This window comes from Hemitrygon akajei, chromosome 8, assembly GCF_048418815.1.
Source record: "Hemitrygon akajei chromosome 8, sHemAka1.3, whole genome shotgun sequence".
Lineage (NCBI taxonomy): Eukaryota > Metazoa > Chordata > Chondrichthyes > Myliobatiformes > Dasyatidae > Hemitrygon > Hemitrygon akajei.
The window spans coordinates 111,740,310-111,753,509 of NC_133131.1; the positions used below are offsets into that span (position 1 = coordinate 111,740,310).

At 38.1% G+C, this 13,200-nt stretch overlaps 1 protein-coding gene across 10 annotated transcripts in view; it reads left to right on the forward strand.

Annotated features, from left to right (window-relative positions):
* Nucleotides 1-13,200, forward strand: part of tpk1 (thiamin pyrophosphokinase 1) — a 380,881-nt gene that overhangs the window by 13,468 nt on the left and 354,213 nt on the right. The gene's annotated exons all lie outside the window — the stretch shown is intronic.

The following is a 13,200-nucleotide window of genomic DNA, read 5'->3' on the forward strand; positions in this document are numbered from 1 at the left end:
TATCTAAGAGTCTCTTAAAAGACCCTATTGTATCCTTCTCTACCACCTGGTAGTGCATTCCACGCACCCACCACTCTCTGTGTGAAAAGATAACCTCTGACATCCCCCTTGTGCCTTCTTCCAAGCACTTTAAAACTATGCTCCCTGTGTTAGCCATTTCAACCCTGGGAAAAAGCCTCTGGCTATCCACGCAATCAATGGCTTTCATCATCTTATACACCTCTATCAAGTCACCTCTCATCCTCCTTTGCTCCAAGGAGAAAATGCCAAGTTCACTCAACCTATTCTTTTAAGGTATGCTCCCCAATCCAGGCAACATCCTTTTACATCTCTTCTCTGTAGTATCCACATCCTTCCTGTAGTGAGGTGACCAGAACTGAACACAATACTCCAAGTAGGACACAGCACTCTAATTAATGCTACTGTTTTGTTTTCCTGAGAAAACATGCCGGGAGTTTTTGTAGGAAGATTCGAAATGTGTCATCTCTTAGGTTCCTTACTCATGGCTGCATGTTAGGATTACAGGGTATCTCAGCAACACTATATTCTGCAGTAACAAAATCCAGTTGAGCATTTAGTAAATTTCCTTGTTCAAACATTTTTGCATACCTGTTATAACTCGGCTCTCCTTAAGATCGTGAAAGTGATTTTTAAAATTCAGTATCTCATATCATTTAGTAGTGAGTTGTGAATTTTATAGGGGTAAATTTCTTTTAACTGTGCTGTAGCATGGAGATTGCTCTGTATCTAGTTTTAAATAAATGGTAGGATTACTAGCCAAGCGACATGCCCTCAAAGTACTTAATTGTTTTTCTATTAGTGATGATCTACTGATGTTAAGGTCAGCATTAATTGCCCATTCTTGATAGTGAACCTTTCGACAGTGCAGCCTGTACAACTTGGTTGGGTTGTACCATAACAGAGTTGCCAGAGCTGTTGGGAGGGTTTAAACTAATTTGGCAGGGGGATGAGAACTGGAGTGATGGGGCTGAGGTATATAAGTCGCTACATAATGTAGTAAGTCTGTGAGGAAAGACAGGCAGATAATAGGGCAAAGTTCCAGTCAATGGGATGAATTGAAGTGTAATGTGTGCAAAATTGAATAGGGTGACTGAAGGTGTTATATTTTAATGCAGGAGAATATGGAATAATGTGGATGATCTTGTAACATAGTTAGAAGTTGGCAGGGATGATGCAGTTGGCATCACTGAGTCATGGCTGAAAAAGGATCATAGTTGGGAGCTTAACATCCAATGGTACCCTTTGTATTAAAAGGACAGGCAGGTAGGCAGAGGAGAGGGGGTGGCTCTTTTGGTAAAAAATGAAATCAAATCCATAGAAACAGATGACATAGGATTGGAAAATGTAGAATCTTTGTGTCTAGATTTAAGGAATTCCTTGGGTAAAAGGACCCTGATGTGGGGTTATATTTAGGCTTTCGATCAATAGCCAGGATGTGGGATACCAATTACAATGGGAGATCGAAAAGGTATGTAAAAAGGGCAATGTAAGAATAGTCAAGGGGGATTTCAATACACAGGTAGGTTGGGAAAGTCAGGTTGGTGCTGGATCCCAAGAGAGGGAATTTATAGAATACCTGCAGGATGGCTTTTTAAGAACAGCTTGCGGTTGAGTGCACTAGGAGAAGGGCAGTTTTGAATTGAGTGCTGTATAATGAACCAGATTTGTTTAGGGAGCTTAAAGTAAAGGAACCCTTAGGAGGCAATGAACATAATATGCTAGAATTCACTCTGCAATTTGAGAGGTAGAAGATACAGTTAGATGTTTCAGTGTTCCAGTAGAGTAAAGGGAATTGAGAGAGGAGCTGGTCAAAGTTGATTGAAAGGGGACACTAGCATGGATAATAGCAGAACAGCAATGGCCTGGATTTTCTCGGGCAGTTTGGAAGGCACGAGATAGATACATCCCAAAGATGAAGAAGTATTCTAAAGGGAGGTTGAGGAAAAGAGAGTGCATATAATACCACAAAAATTTGTGGGAAGTTAGAAGATTGGGAAGCTTTTAAAGCCAAGTGAAGGAAACTAAAAAAAAGTCTCATGAGAGAAATGATGAAATATGAAGGTAATAATATCAAAGAGGATACCAAAGGATATTTCAGATATATAAAGAGTAAAAGAGAGGTGAAAGTGGATACTGGACCATTGGAAAATAACACTGGAGAGATAGTATTGGGATACAAAGAAATTTCAGCCAAACTTAATAAATATTTTGCTTCAGTGTTCACTAGAACACTAGTGAACACTGCAGTACGCTAGAAATTCATGAGTCGGGGGCAGAAGTGAATGTTGTTGCTGTCTCTAAGGAGAAGGTGCTTGGGGACCTGAAAGATCTGAAGGTAGATAAGTCACCTAGATCAGGCGACCTATTCTGGTTGGCTGCCAGCGACCAGTGATGTTTTGCTGGGTTGGTACTTGGATGATGGGATTGATGGCTTTGTGTTAAGTTTGCAGATGATAAAAAGATAGGTAGAGAGGCTGGTTGTGTTGAGGAGGAGGGAGTCTGCAGAAGGCCTTAAACAGATTGGAAGAATGGGCAAAGAAGTGGCAGATGGAATGTAGTATAGGGAAGTGCATGTTTGTGCACTTTGGTAGGCTGTTTTCTAAATGGGGAGAAAATTCAAAAGCCAGAGATGGAAAGGGATTTGGGAGTCCTCGGCTAACTTCAGCTTGAGTCAGTGGTAAGGAATGCAAATGCAATGTTAGCATTAATTTGAGAGGGCTAGAATATAAAAGCAAGGATGTAATGCTGACGCCTTATAAGACATTGTTGAGACCATATTTAGACAATTGTGAACAGCTTTGGGCTCCGTATATAAAAAAAGATTGTTGACATTGGAGAGGGTCCAGAGGAGGTTCGTGAGAAAATTTCAGGAATGAAAGGGATAAAATATGAGGAGTGCCTCTGGGCCTGTACTCACTGGAGGTTAGAAGAATGGTAGGGGGAGGGATGCAGAGTGGGATGTGGGATCTCCTTGAAATCTATCGAATATTGAAAGGCCTCAATAGAATGGATGTGGTGAGAAGTTTCCTGTAGTGGGTGAGTCTAGGACCAGAAGGCAGAGCCTCAGCACAGAGGGACATGGAACAGAGTTGTGGAGGAATTTCTTTAGCCAGAGAGTGGTGAATCTGTGGAATTCATTGCCATGGATAGCTGTGGAGGCCAAGTCACTGAGTATCTTTAAAGTAGGGGTTGATAGGTTCTTGATTAGTCAAAGGTTATGGGGAGAAAGCAGGAGAATAGTGTTGAGAGGGGGGGTAATAAATAAGCCATGATGGGATGGTGGAGCAGACTCGATGGGCCAAATGGCCTAATTCTGCTCCTATGTCTTATGATCTTACAGTCTTATGGGACCAATATGCTTACAGGGTGATTTGCTGGTACTATTGACTAGAGTTTACACCAGTTTGGCAGGATGACAACAACCTCAAAAGGTCATTTGGGAAGGAGAGAAATAGAGTGGAGAAGGGAAGTTAAAAAAGTAGTAAGCAAAATAAATAGATGGCAAAAATAAATTCAAGAAGTCAAAGAGTGCTGAAGTACATAAAAATGTTACAACGAGGTAGATGGATTAATGGCACAAATAAAAGTAAATAGATGCAGAATATCTCATTGTTACTTTAGAAATACAGTAACAAATGGAGCAAAACTGAGAGTTAAATATAAAAACTGTTTTTGTATATGAATGCAAAGGCGTCGCAATTTATTGCCATCATGACTCTGCCTCTGCCTACGTCAACTCCAAATGGCCTTTTCGTTCTGTTTAATTTTGTGTGAATGTCATTAATACACCTAAAAGGCATAGCAAATTAGTTTCTGTGAAGCAAGATAGGGAGCTCCAGTACTTTTATTCCAGAATAATAAAGGAATAGTGTAATGTAACTTACCATACACATGCTTCCTTGACTTTGGTTGGTAGAAGCCGGGGGTTTGGACTCATGTTAAACAACACATGATACACACTGGCTATCAATACTACTAATATTTAAGATGGTGTGTGGGGTCTCATCAAGTGAGCTACTTCTCCATTCTAAAAGTAGGCTATATCCTTTGGTCTTACACTCTCCCACCATAGGAAACACCTCTCCACATCCACTCTATCAAGGTCTTTCACCATTCGATAGGCTTCAGTGAGGTCACCCCTTATTCTTCTGAATTCCAGTGAATACAGTTAGAATACTTTTCCACTAGTGGATTAATGGAAAGAAATAGGTCCATAGCATTTTTCGCAGGCATTTCAGGAAAGTTAGGAATTAAAGGAGCAATAAAGTGTCGGATTTGGAGATATCTGAAAAAATGAGCGTTAGGCAGGTTGAACTTAACAGAGAGCTGCTGAAAAGAAGCGAAGCGATTATCAATGAAAAGATCTTCAAAATGTCTAATGCCCTTCCTATACCAAACATGGAATGCTGAATCGTACGTGGTAGGTAAAAAAAGGTGATTATGTGTGACAGGGCTAGAAACGGAAAACCCCTGGAAACCATAGCATTTCCTGAACTGAGCCTATATACGCAAAGTGTGTCTAACAAGAGGATTAGCTATTGATCTGGGCAGACTACTAGGGAGTGCAGAGCCAAGAAGTGCAGAGATAGATAATTCTTTAGTGGAGCTCAACTCCATTGCCACCCAGTTAGGGCACTCGGGTTGGCCGTGGAAGAAAGACCAGAAGGTAGCACAACATATATTAGCTGCCCAATAATATAAGCGAAAGTTAGGTAAAGCCATGCCACCCTCTTTTTTAGATTTTTGGAGGTGGATTCTATTAATTCTAGAGTGCTTATTCTGCCACAGATATGACAAAATAATAGAGTCTAAGGAATCAAAAAAAGATTTAGGAATAAAAATTGGGATAGATTGAAATAAGTATAAAAATTTGGGGAGAACATACATTTTAACAACATTAATACGACCTACCAAAGACATAGATAGAGGTGACCATTGTACCAGACTCTGTTTTATAGCATATGAAAGTTTGACAAAGTTTTCACGAAAGAGATCTTTAAACTTCCTTGTGACTGTAATTCCAAGATAAGTAAATTGATTATGGACTACTTTAAAAGGGAGATCATGAAATATTAGTTCTTGTGCTTCTTTATTAATTGGGAAAAGTTCACTCTTATGTAAATTGAGTTTATAGCCAGCGATCTGGCTAAACTGGTCAAGAAGTGAAAACATTAGAGGTAAGGATGTAGACGGATTTGAGAGAAAGAGTAATAAGTCATCAGCATAGAGAGAAACTTTATGCTCAACACCCCCTCTCCAAATCCCGGTCAATTTAGGACAGTTTCGAAATGTTATCGCCAGAGGTTCTATAGCCAAATCAAAGAGAAAGGGACTTAAGGGGCATCCCTGACGGGTGCCACGTTTGAGATTAAATACTTGGGATTTCTGAAAATTAGTTAAAACAGAAGCAGTAGGACACAGGTACAGCAATTGGATCCAAGAGATGAAACTTTGGCCGAGGTCAAATTTTTCTAAGACTGCAAAAAGGTAGTTCCACTCTATATGATCAAATGCTTTCTCCGCATCGAGGGAAATAACACATTCAGGAGTCCCAGTTGGAGCTGAGTATAAGATATTAAATAGACGCCGAATGTTAAAAAAAGGGAGACGGTTTTTAATAAAGCCTGTTTGGTCATCAGAGATAATGGGGGGAATAACGGTTTTTAATCTATGAGCCAACACTTTAGCTAAGATCTTTACATCAACATTGAGCAGAGAGATCGGCTTGTACGAGGAACACTCTGTTGGGTCTTTGCCCTTTTTTAAAGGAAGAATAATAGATGCCTCATTGAAAGAGGGTGGCAATTTGCCGTAATTAAACGAGTCAGATAATACTGAAAGTAACTGAGGAGAAAAAAGTGAAGAGAATGATTTATAAAATTCTACAGGGAACCCATCAGGTCCAGGAGATTTCCCTGAGGACAGTGCAGAAATTGCAGAAGATATTTCTTCTGATGATATAGGCGCATTGAGTTTGGCTTTGAAATCAGATGAAAGTGAGGGGATATTCAGATTCTGTAAAAATTGATCAACAGAGATATTGTCATTCAGAGATTCAGAGGAATAAAGCCGAGAATAAAATTTTTAAAATGCGTCATTAATTTCTAAATGATCCGATGTAAAGTCTCCATTCTCCTTCCGGATCTTTGTAATATGTTGTTTGGCTTTGGAACGCCTCAGCTGATTGGCTAGGAATTTACCAGACTTATCCCCATGAATGTAAAAGCGACTCTTGCTTTCGAGAAGTTGGCGTTCGACAGGTTGAGTGGACAGAAGGTTAAATTTAGTTTGGAGTTCAACGTGCTTCTTGTATAATTCAGGGTTCTTAGTTTGGGCATATATTTGATCCAAATCTTTAATCTGGTTAATGAAGTCTGACCGATCTGCACGGGATCTTCTGTTGAGATTTGCTGTGTAAGAGATTATTTGACCCCTCAGATATGCTTTCATGGCATCCCAGACAATCTGGGATGGCACTTCAGGTGATGTATTAGTGTTAAAATAAAAGGTTATCTGATCCTTAATAAATTTTACAAAATCATCATCCGATAATAAAGTTGAATCAAACCACCAGTGTTTATTCCTCTGAGGGAGACCAGGAAAGTTCAGAGAGAGGGTAATTGGGGCATGGTCAGAAATCAGTATACTCTGATAGTTACAAGAGTGGGCAAATGGGATAAGTTGGTTATCGAGTAAGAAATAGTCAATTCTAGTGAAGGTATGGTGAACATGTGAGAAAAAAGAACAATCGCTCTCCGTAGGATGGAGGAAATGCCATATATCAGAGATACCAAAATTAGAGAGAAACGATTGGATAGCTAAGGTAGATTTAGTAGGTGATCTGGTAACAGAGGATGATCGATCCAGTTTAGGATCCAACCAACAGTTGAAGTCACCACCCAGTATAAGAGAGTATGAGTTTAAGTCTGGTAGTGAGGAAAAAAACCGTTCAAATAAGTTAACATCATCAAAGTTGGGGGCATACAGGTTTGCTAGTGCAACTTTAGTGTTATATAGTTTACCAGAAACAATAATAAAATGGCCATTTGTATCAGATATTTTATTATGGAGTTCAAAAGGAATATTTGAGTTAATAAGAATGGAGACTCCCCTAGCTTTAGCAGCAAAGGATGAATGAAAATGCTGACCCGCCCACTTTGACAGAAGCCGGGAGTTATCAAAACAACAAATATGAGTTTCTTGAAGGAAAGCAATGTCAGCTTTGAGTTGTTTGATATGTGATAATACCTTCCTCCTTTTAACAGGGTGATTCAATCCCTTTACATTCCAGCTCACGAATTTAAGTGCACTAGCCATTATCAATTACTAATGCATAAAAGGCAGCAGGCATATAAAAAGTCAAGCAGTACAATAGCAGTCTGGGAGCAGAGATGTAAACATAGATTCGTAAAATCAAAACATATACATGTCCTGAGCAATAAAGAGAAACAATAAATACAGTGAGTGATGTTGGAACTGGAAAATCCACCCCATCCACACAACCCAAAACTAGACGGCTACCAAAACAAGTAGCTAGCTCTACCAAAAAAATTAACCTAAATACAACTTCCAGATTTGTGTCATTAACAACAGTTCCGTATAAATACTATAGCAAATAGTAACTAGTTTATGCACTAGAAAACATAACTACAGATTAGAACACCTTCTGCAGAAATATAAAACTTAATACTGAGAAAATCGGAAGAAAACCAAAACTAACCTACCTGCGAAAAATTATAGAAGAATAATGTAAGAGAAAGGGAAAAAAAAGGTTAAAAAAAAGGAGAGGAAGGGGAAAATTATAAATTCAAGACAAGTATTTATCAACCATTTACAGAGAGGAGAGAAAAAAATTCAGAGATTAGAAAAAAGGGGTGAAGAAAAGAAAAAAAAATATTAAAATATATTTAAAATATATTAATATATTAAAAAAGGAAAAATAAGTCAGCAATTAAACTGTGAACCAACAAACAGGGAGGCCTTCACTAAAGACTTCGAACCTCCAAAACAAGTTAGAGTCAGTTGTAGAACTCTGTAGATAAAGTTATACAAGAATAAAAATAGATTACACACACACCAGATTGTCAACAACCCTTAGAGTTTCAATGAATAATGTCTGAGTGATTCAAGTAAAGTCTGAGTCCAGAGAAAGTAATTTTACTACAAGGAGTACTTATCCACCATTTTAGGAGGTCCGATCGGGTTCCGAAGATGACTGGATAGCCGGAAGACTTGCCACAAATGCTTCAGCTTCCTTCACTGATTTGAACCACTTGTATTTTCCAGTATTAAGCTTGATTCGTAGATCGGCAGGGGTACGAAGAGAGGGTTTGAAACCACGTTCAAAAAGCACTTTCATTGCACCTTTAAACTCAGCACGCATCTTTAAGGTCTGGGGTGCAAAATGTTCCACAAAGCGAATGGTTGTATCCTGGAAAGTAAAAGACCCCCTGCGACGTGCCTCTACAATCAGACTGTGTTTTACCTGGTATTGATGGAAGCACAAGATTACTGGTCGCGGACGGGAGCCCAGAATTCCGGGGGGAATGTAGACTCTGTGTGCCTGTTCGAGCTCAGGCGGGTTCGGAAGCAAATCTTTCCCGAATATCTCACAGAGAAACTTGGCGAAAAACTTCACGGTTGGTCCATGTTCGGTCGCCTCTGGCAATCCAAGAATTCTAAGATTGCAGCGTCTGCTGCGATTTTCGAGATCCACCATTTTGGAAAGGAGTTTGTTACATTTTTCCTCTAAGCTGGAACAGAGAGTCTCCAAGTATCGAACACGACTTTCTAAATCTTCAGAAGTCGAATCGATACGAGATAGGTGTTCGGCATGCTTGTCCACTTTATCGTTGATCTGATCCAGTTTGTCTTCCAACTGTTTGAAAGCGGTTTTAAATTCCTTTAAAATTTCGTCTCGGAGCTTTCCGAGCGCAGCCAGGGTCTCGTCTGAAAGAGCCGGAACTTCCTTTCTCCCGGATTTAGAACTCTTGCTAGACATTGTAAGTTAGATATGTTCACAGGCAAGTAAGAGATACCGAAAAAATTCCTAACTAAGGTTTAAAAAATGGAGACATTTAGTGCAAAGATAGCGACAGTAACGGAACAAAAGTTCGGAGCAGCTAAACAATCGCCATCTTACCGGAAGTCTCACATGCTCTAAAATTAATTGCTTACTTTGCTGTTTAAACCTATCTCGGTGAGAGCACCATGAGTAGAAAACACTAGAAAAGAGGTTACTTTAGAGACTTTGGCTGAAATGTCTCAACAAATGTCAGAGAGACTTGAAAAATTGGATAAACTGGATGACTTGGAATCCAAGTTTGACTTGTTACAGAATACCTTCGACCTGGTTAAATCTGAACTGAAAACGCTTGATCGGAAACTTGGAAGTATACAGCAAACTGTGAATGACCATGAAATTCGTATTAAGCGACACAAAGAATCTCTGCCGGTGTTGCAGAATGATATCGAAGGTTTCAAGAAAATTTCTAAGGAACAACTTAAAAAATACGATGCGTTACTGAAGAAGCTGACAGATTTGGAGACCAGGAACCGAAGGTGCAATATCAGAATTGTTGGGCTTCCTGAAAAACTGGAAGGTAATCAACCTATCAATTTTTGTGCTCAAATGCTGAAAGATTTATTCCCTGATATACTATTGGAACTACCAAAATTTGAGCGCATTCACCAAGTTACCCCGCCTAATTGGGATCCTGCCAAACCTCGCTCTATTATCATTCGCTTTTATGACTATCAGATTAAAGAACAGATCCTTCGTGAATCAAGGAAGAAACGCATATTGCAATTTCGTGATCAACAGTTTCGGATCGTTCAAGATTATCCACCGGAAGTTTTAAGAGCTAGACAGGCTTTTAAAGAGGTCATGTCTGATCTTTTTAAGCTTGGCTGTCACCTTTCTCTCAGAGATCTATGTAAACTCAAGGTTACTACTTCTGATAATAAGGTTTCTTGGTTTACGAAGCCTGAAGAAGCTAAGAAATTTTTACATAGTCTCCATGCTTAAATTCAACCTTGAGTTGCTTTATGCTAAATGTTTTAATTTCAGGTGTTCAATTAAGTAATCGGCACTTTGTTGATAACAAGGTTTCTTGGTTTTACGAAGTCTTAGTCATTTGTTTGATTAAGTAACTGGCACCTTGTTATCTTTCAAACTATGCAAAACATGCAGGCAGACTGCAGCCATTTTCTCTCTTGTTGTTTTCCGCCTTTATATGGGTCCTGTAATGTTACTTTCTCGCAGCTCTTTTTAAACAAAACGTTATACTCTCTCAGTGTTATTTTTATTTTTACCTTCCTTTTAGTAATTTGACTGAAAGTAATTATGTAGGGTATACATGTAGTAATTACTGAGGAATGAAACTATAGGGTGTTTTGCTTTACTTTAAATTCATTCAGATTTTTCCTATCTTTTGATTATTTATACACTTTTCGATCTTTTACTGTTTTTCAATAGTATACAATATTCTATTGCTGGTTTTTGGGTTTTTTTTTCATTATTTTACATTTTGTCATTTTGTTTTTTTTTCTCCCTTGAATGCCTTAAATTAGTCATGTAGGAAGTTAACTAAACCGCTTCCCTTTCTAATTATTTTCTATTTGTTTCTTTACTCATTTTTTTTGCACCCGCGAGTATATGTTGTTTTACTTATTGAGTTTCCTTATTTGATTTTCCTTATCTGTCTTTCCTCTTTACCGAGACTAATACTTATATTTTCCCATGGTTTTTTCTCGTAAATAGCGAACTTATTTACTTTGATATTTTGTTTTTGTATACATATATTTACAATCGTTTATTCAGCACAGCTATACATATATATTTTTTGGAGCCACCGGAGTTTTGAGTTGGGAACGTTAGAATTAGTCTTCAGCCTCCCTTGGCCGATTTTTCTCTTTGGGGGGAGGGAGGGGGGAAATGGGTTCTTCCAGAAAGCTGATCAGAGGTTTTTACTGTTTTATTTATTCACTATCTACGTGTCTCTGATTACCTTTTATACATTACTAAAGGATACTTTTAATATACTCAGCTTTAATGTGAAAGGTCTAAATAACCCTGTTAAACGAAATAAGATTTTCTCGTATATCAGGAAACTTAAAACTCGTATAATCTTTCTCCAAGAAACCTATATTCGTAAAGATGATATTTCAGGCTTTTTCAAAGAATGGAAGGGTATACATTTTCACTCACCCTCTCAATTTAGATCGAGAGGCGTCTCTATCCTGTTTGATCAGAATGTATCCTTTATTCAACATAATATAATTTCTGATACAAATGGGTGCTTGGTTATTGTTTCAGGTAGTCTTGGGAATAAACTAATCGTATTTACGAATGTATATGCTCCAAATACAGATGACTCCTTGTTCTTTGAATGTCTTTTCTCTTTTTGCCTGATTTGAATCGGTATTCCTTAGTGATGGGTAGAGATTTTAATTTTTGGCTTGACCCTATATTAGATCACTCTTCAAGTAAAACCCCTGTCACTAATAAATCAGTCCTACTTTTTAATTCTTTTCTATTTCAATGTGGTATTCTCGAAGTGTGGCGTTTTTTACACCCCCAAGAAAAGGAATATTCATATTTCATTCAGGTTCATCATATGTACTCTCAGATTGACTACTTTTTTATAGATGGAAACTTGCTTCCACTGGTTCGATCCTGTGATGATAAGGAGATTGCTTTGTCTGATCATGCACCTGTGCTTCTGGCTTTACGATTACCTGTTTACTCTGTACCAAATAGAAGTTGGCGTTTTAACTTATCATCGTTATCTGATAAAAATCTTCTAAAGTTTTTGGAAAACCATATTACCGTAGATTCCGTACTACAGAGCGCACCTGATTAAAAGCCGCAGGCTCTAATTTTAGAAAGAAAATCAATTTTGTACTTGTACAAGCCGCACCGGATTTTAAGCCGCAGGTGTCCCACGTTGTAATATGAGATATTTACACAGAAAGATATTACACGTGAGGATTTTTTAACTTTTAATTAAATCCGTATGGTAACATAAACAAATACATATTGCAAATTCTTTTTTTCGAACCGTGCCTGTAACACGGCTACTTTTAAATATACATACGTATCGGTAACACACAAATTACGTTGCGTATACTTTTTTACTGAACAGTGCACGAACAACATTCCAATATCTCCTAACGACTGGTTAAAAAAATATATACTGCAGCCTACCAGGAAAAGTTATTGATCGCCTTTAACTTAAAAGCAGCGTTTTCGCTCGGGTCTAATGCGCTCCCCCCCCCACCTTTCCGTTTATCGCAAACTGGTATTTTTCTACAAGACGCGGCGAAACCGGATGTGACGTCATAGCATCCCGGGATGTAGTACAGAAAACAAATATACTTAAAACACTTCTAACTTTAACTAGAAAATACTAACAAATGAATTACTAAGCGAAAATATTATAAACTAAATAACTGCCATAAAGGCAGCACAATGCTTTTCTTCGAGTGTTTTCCATGTTGATGAGGGTGAGTACAAATGACTGATTTACAATAATTTAATTGTGAAAGTGCGCTTGATTTATCGTACAATTTCATTGGACCTCTGTGAACTACTCATCAATTTTATTGGTCTACTGTTACGAGGCAAAATGTTTTTGGCGGCATGAAAAAAAACCATGCATTAGCCACACCGTATTAAAGGCCGCAGTGTTCAAAGCTGTTCAAAGCGTGGGAAAAAAGTAGCGGCTTATAATCCAGCATCTACGGTACTTTTTTCTTTAAAGAAAATTTTAAAGGAGATACTACTGGTACTATAGTCTGGGATACTTTTAAAGCATATATTCGTGGAGAAATTATCTCTTACTCTACCTATATAAAGAAAAAAGCTGACAAAGAAAGGAAAGAAAGGTCTGACCTAGCAGCGATTTTAAAAGATCTTGATCGAAAGTATGCCCTATCTCCAGATCCAACTATATATAATAAGCGTATTGAAATCCAATCCAAGTATAATTGACTTACCCAATTGAACGACAGCTGTTGAGAGATAAAACTCAATTTTACATTCACGGGGATAGAATAGGTAGTTTATTAGCCAATCGCTTAAAATCTTTTACAGTTAATCATCAAATCACGGAAATTTTTAAAGATAATGGTACTAAGATATCCGACCATTCTGAAATTAACAACGTATTTAAAGAC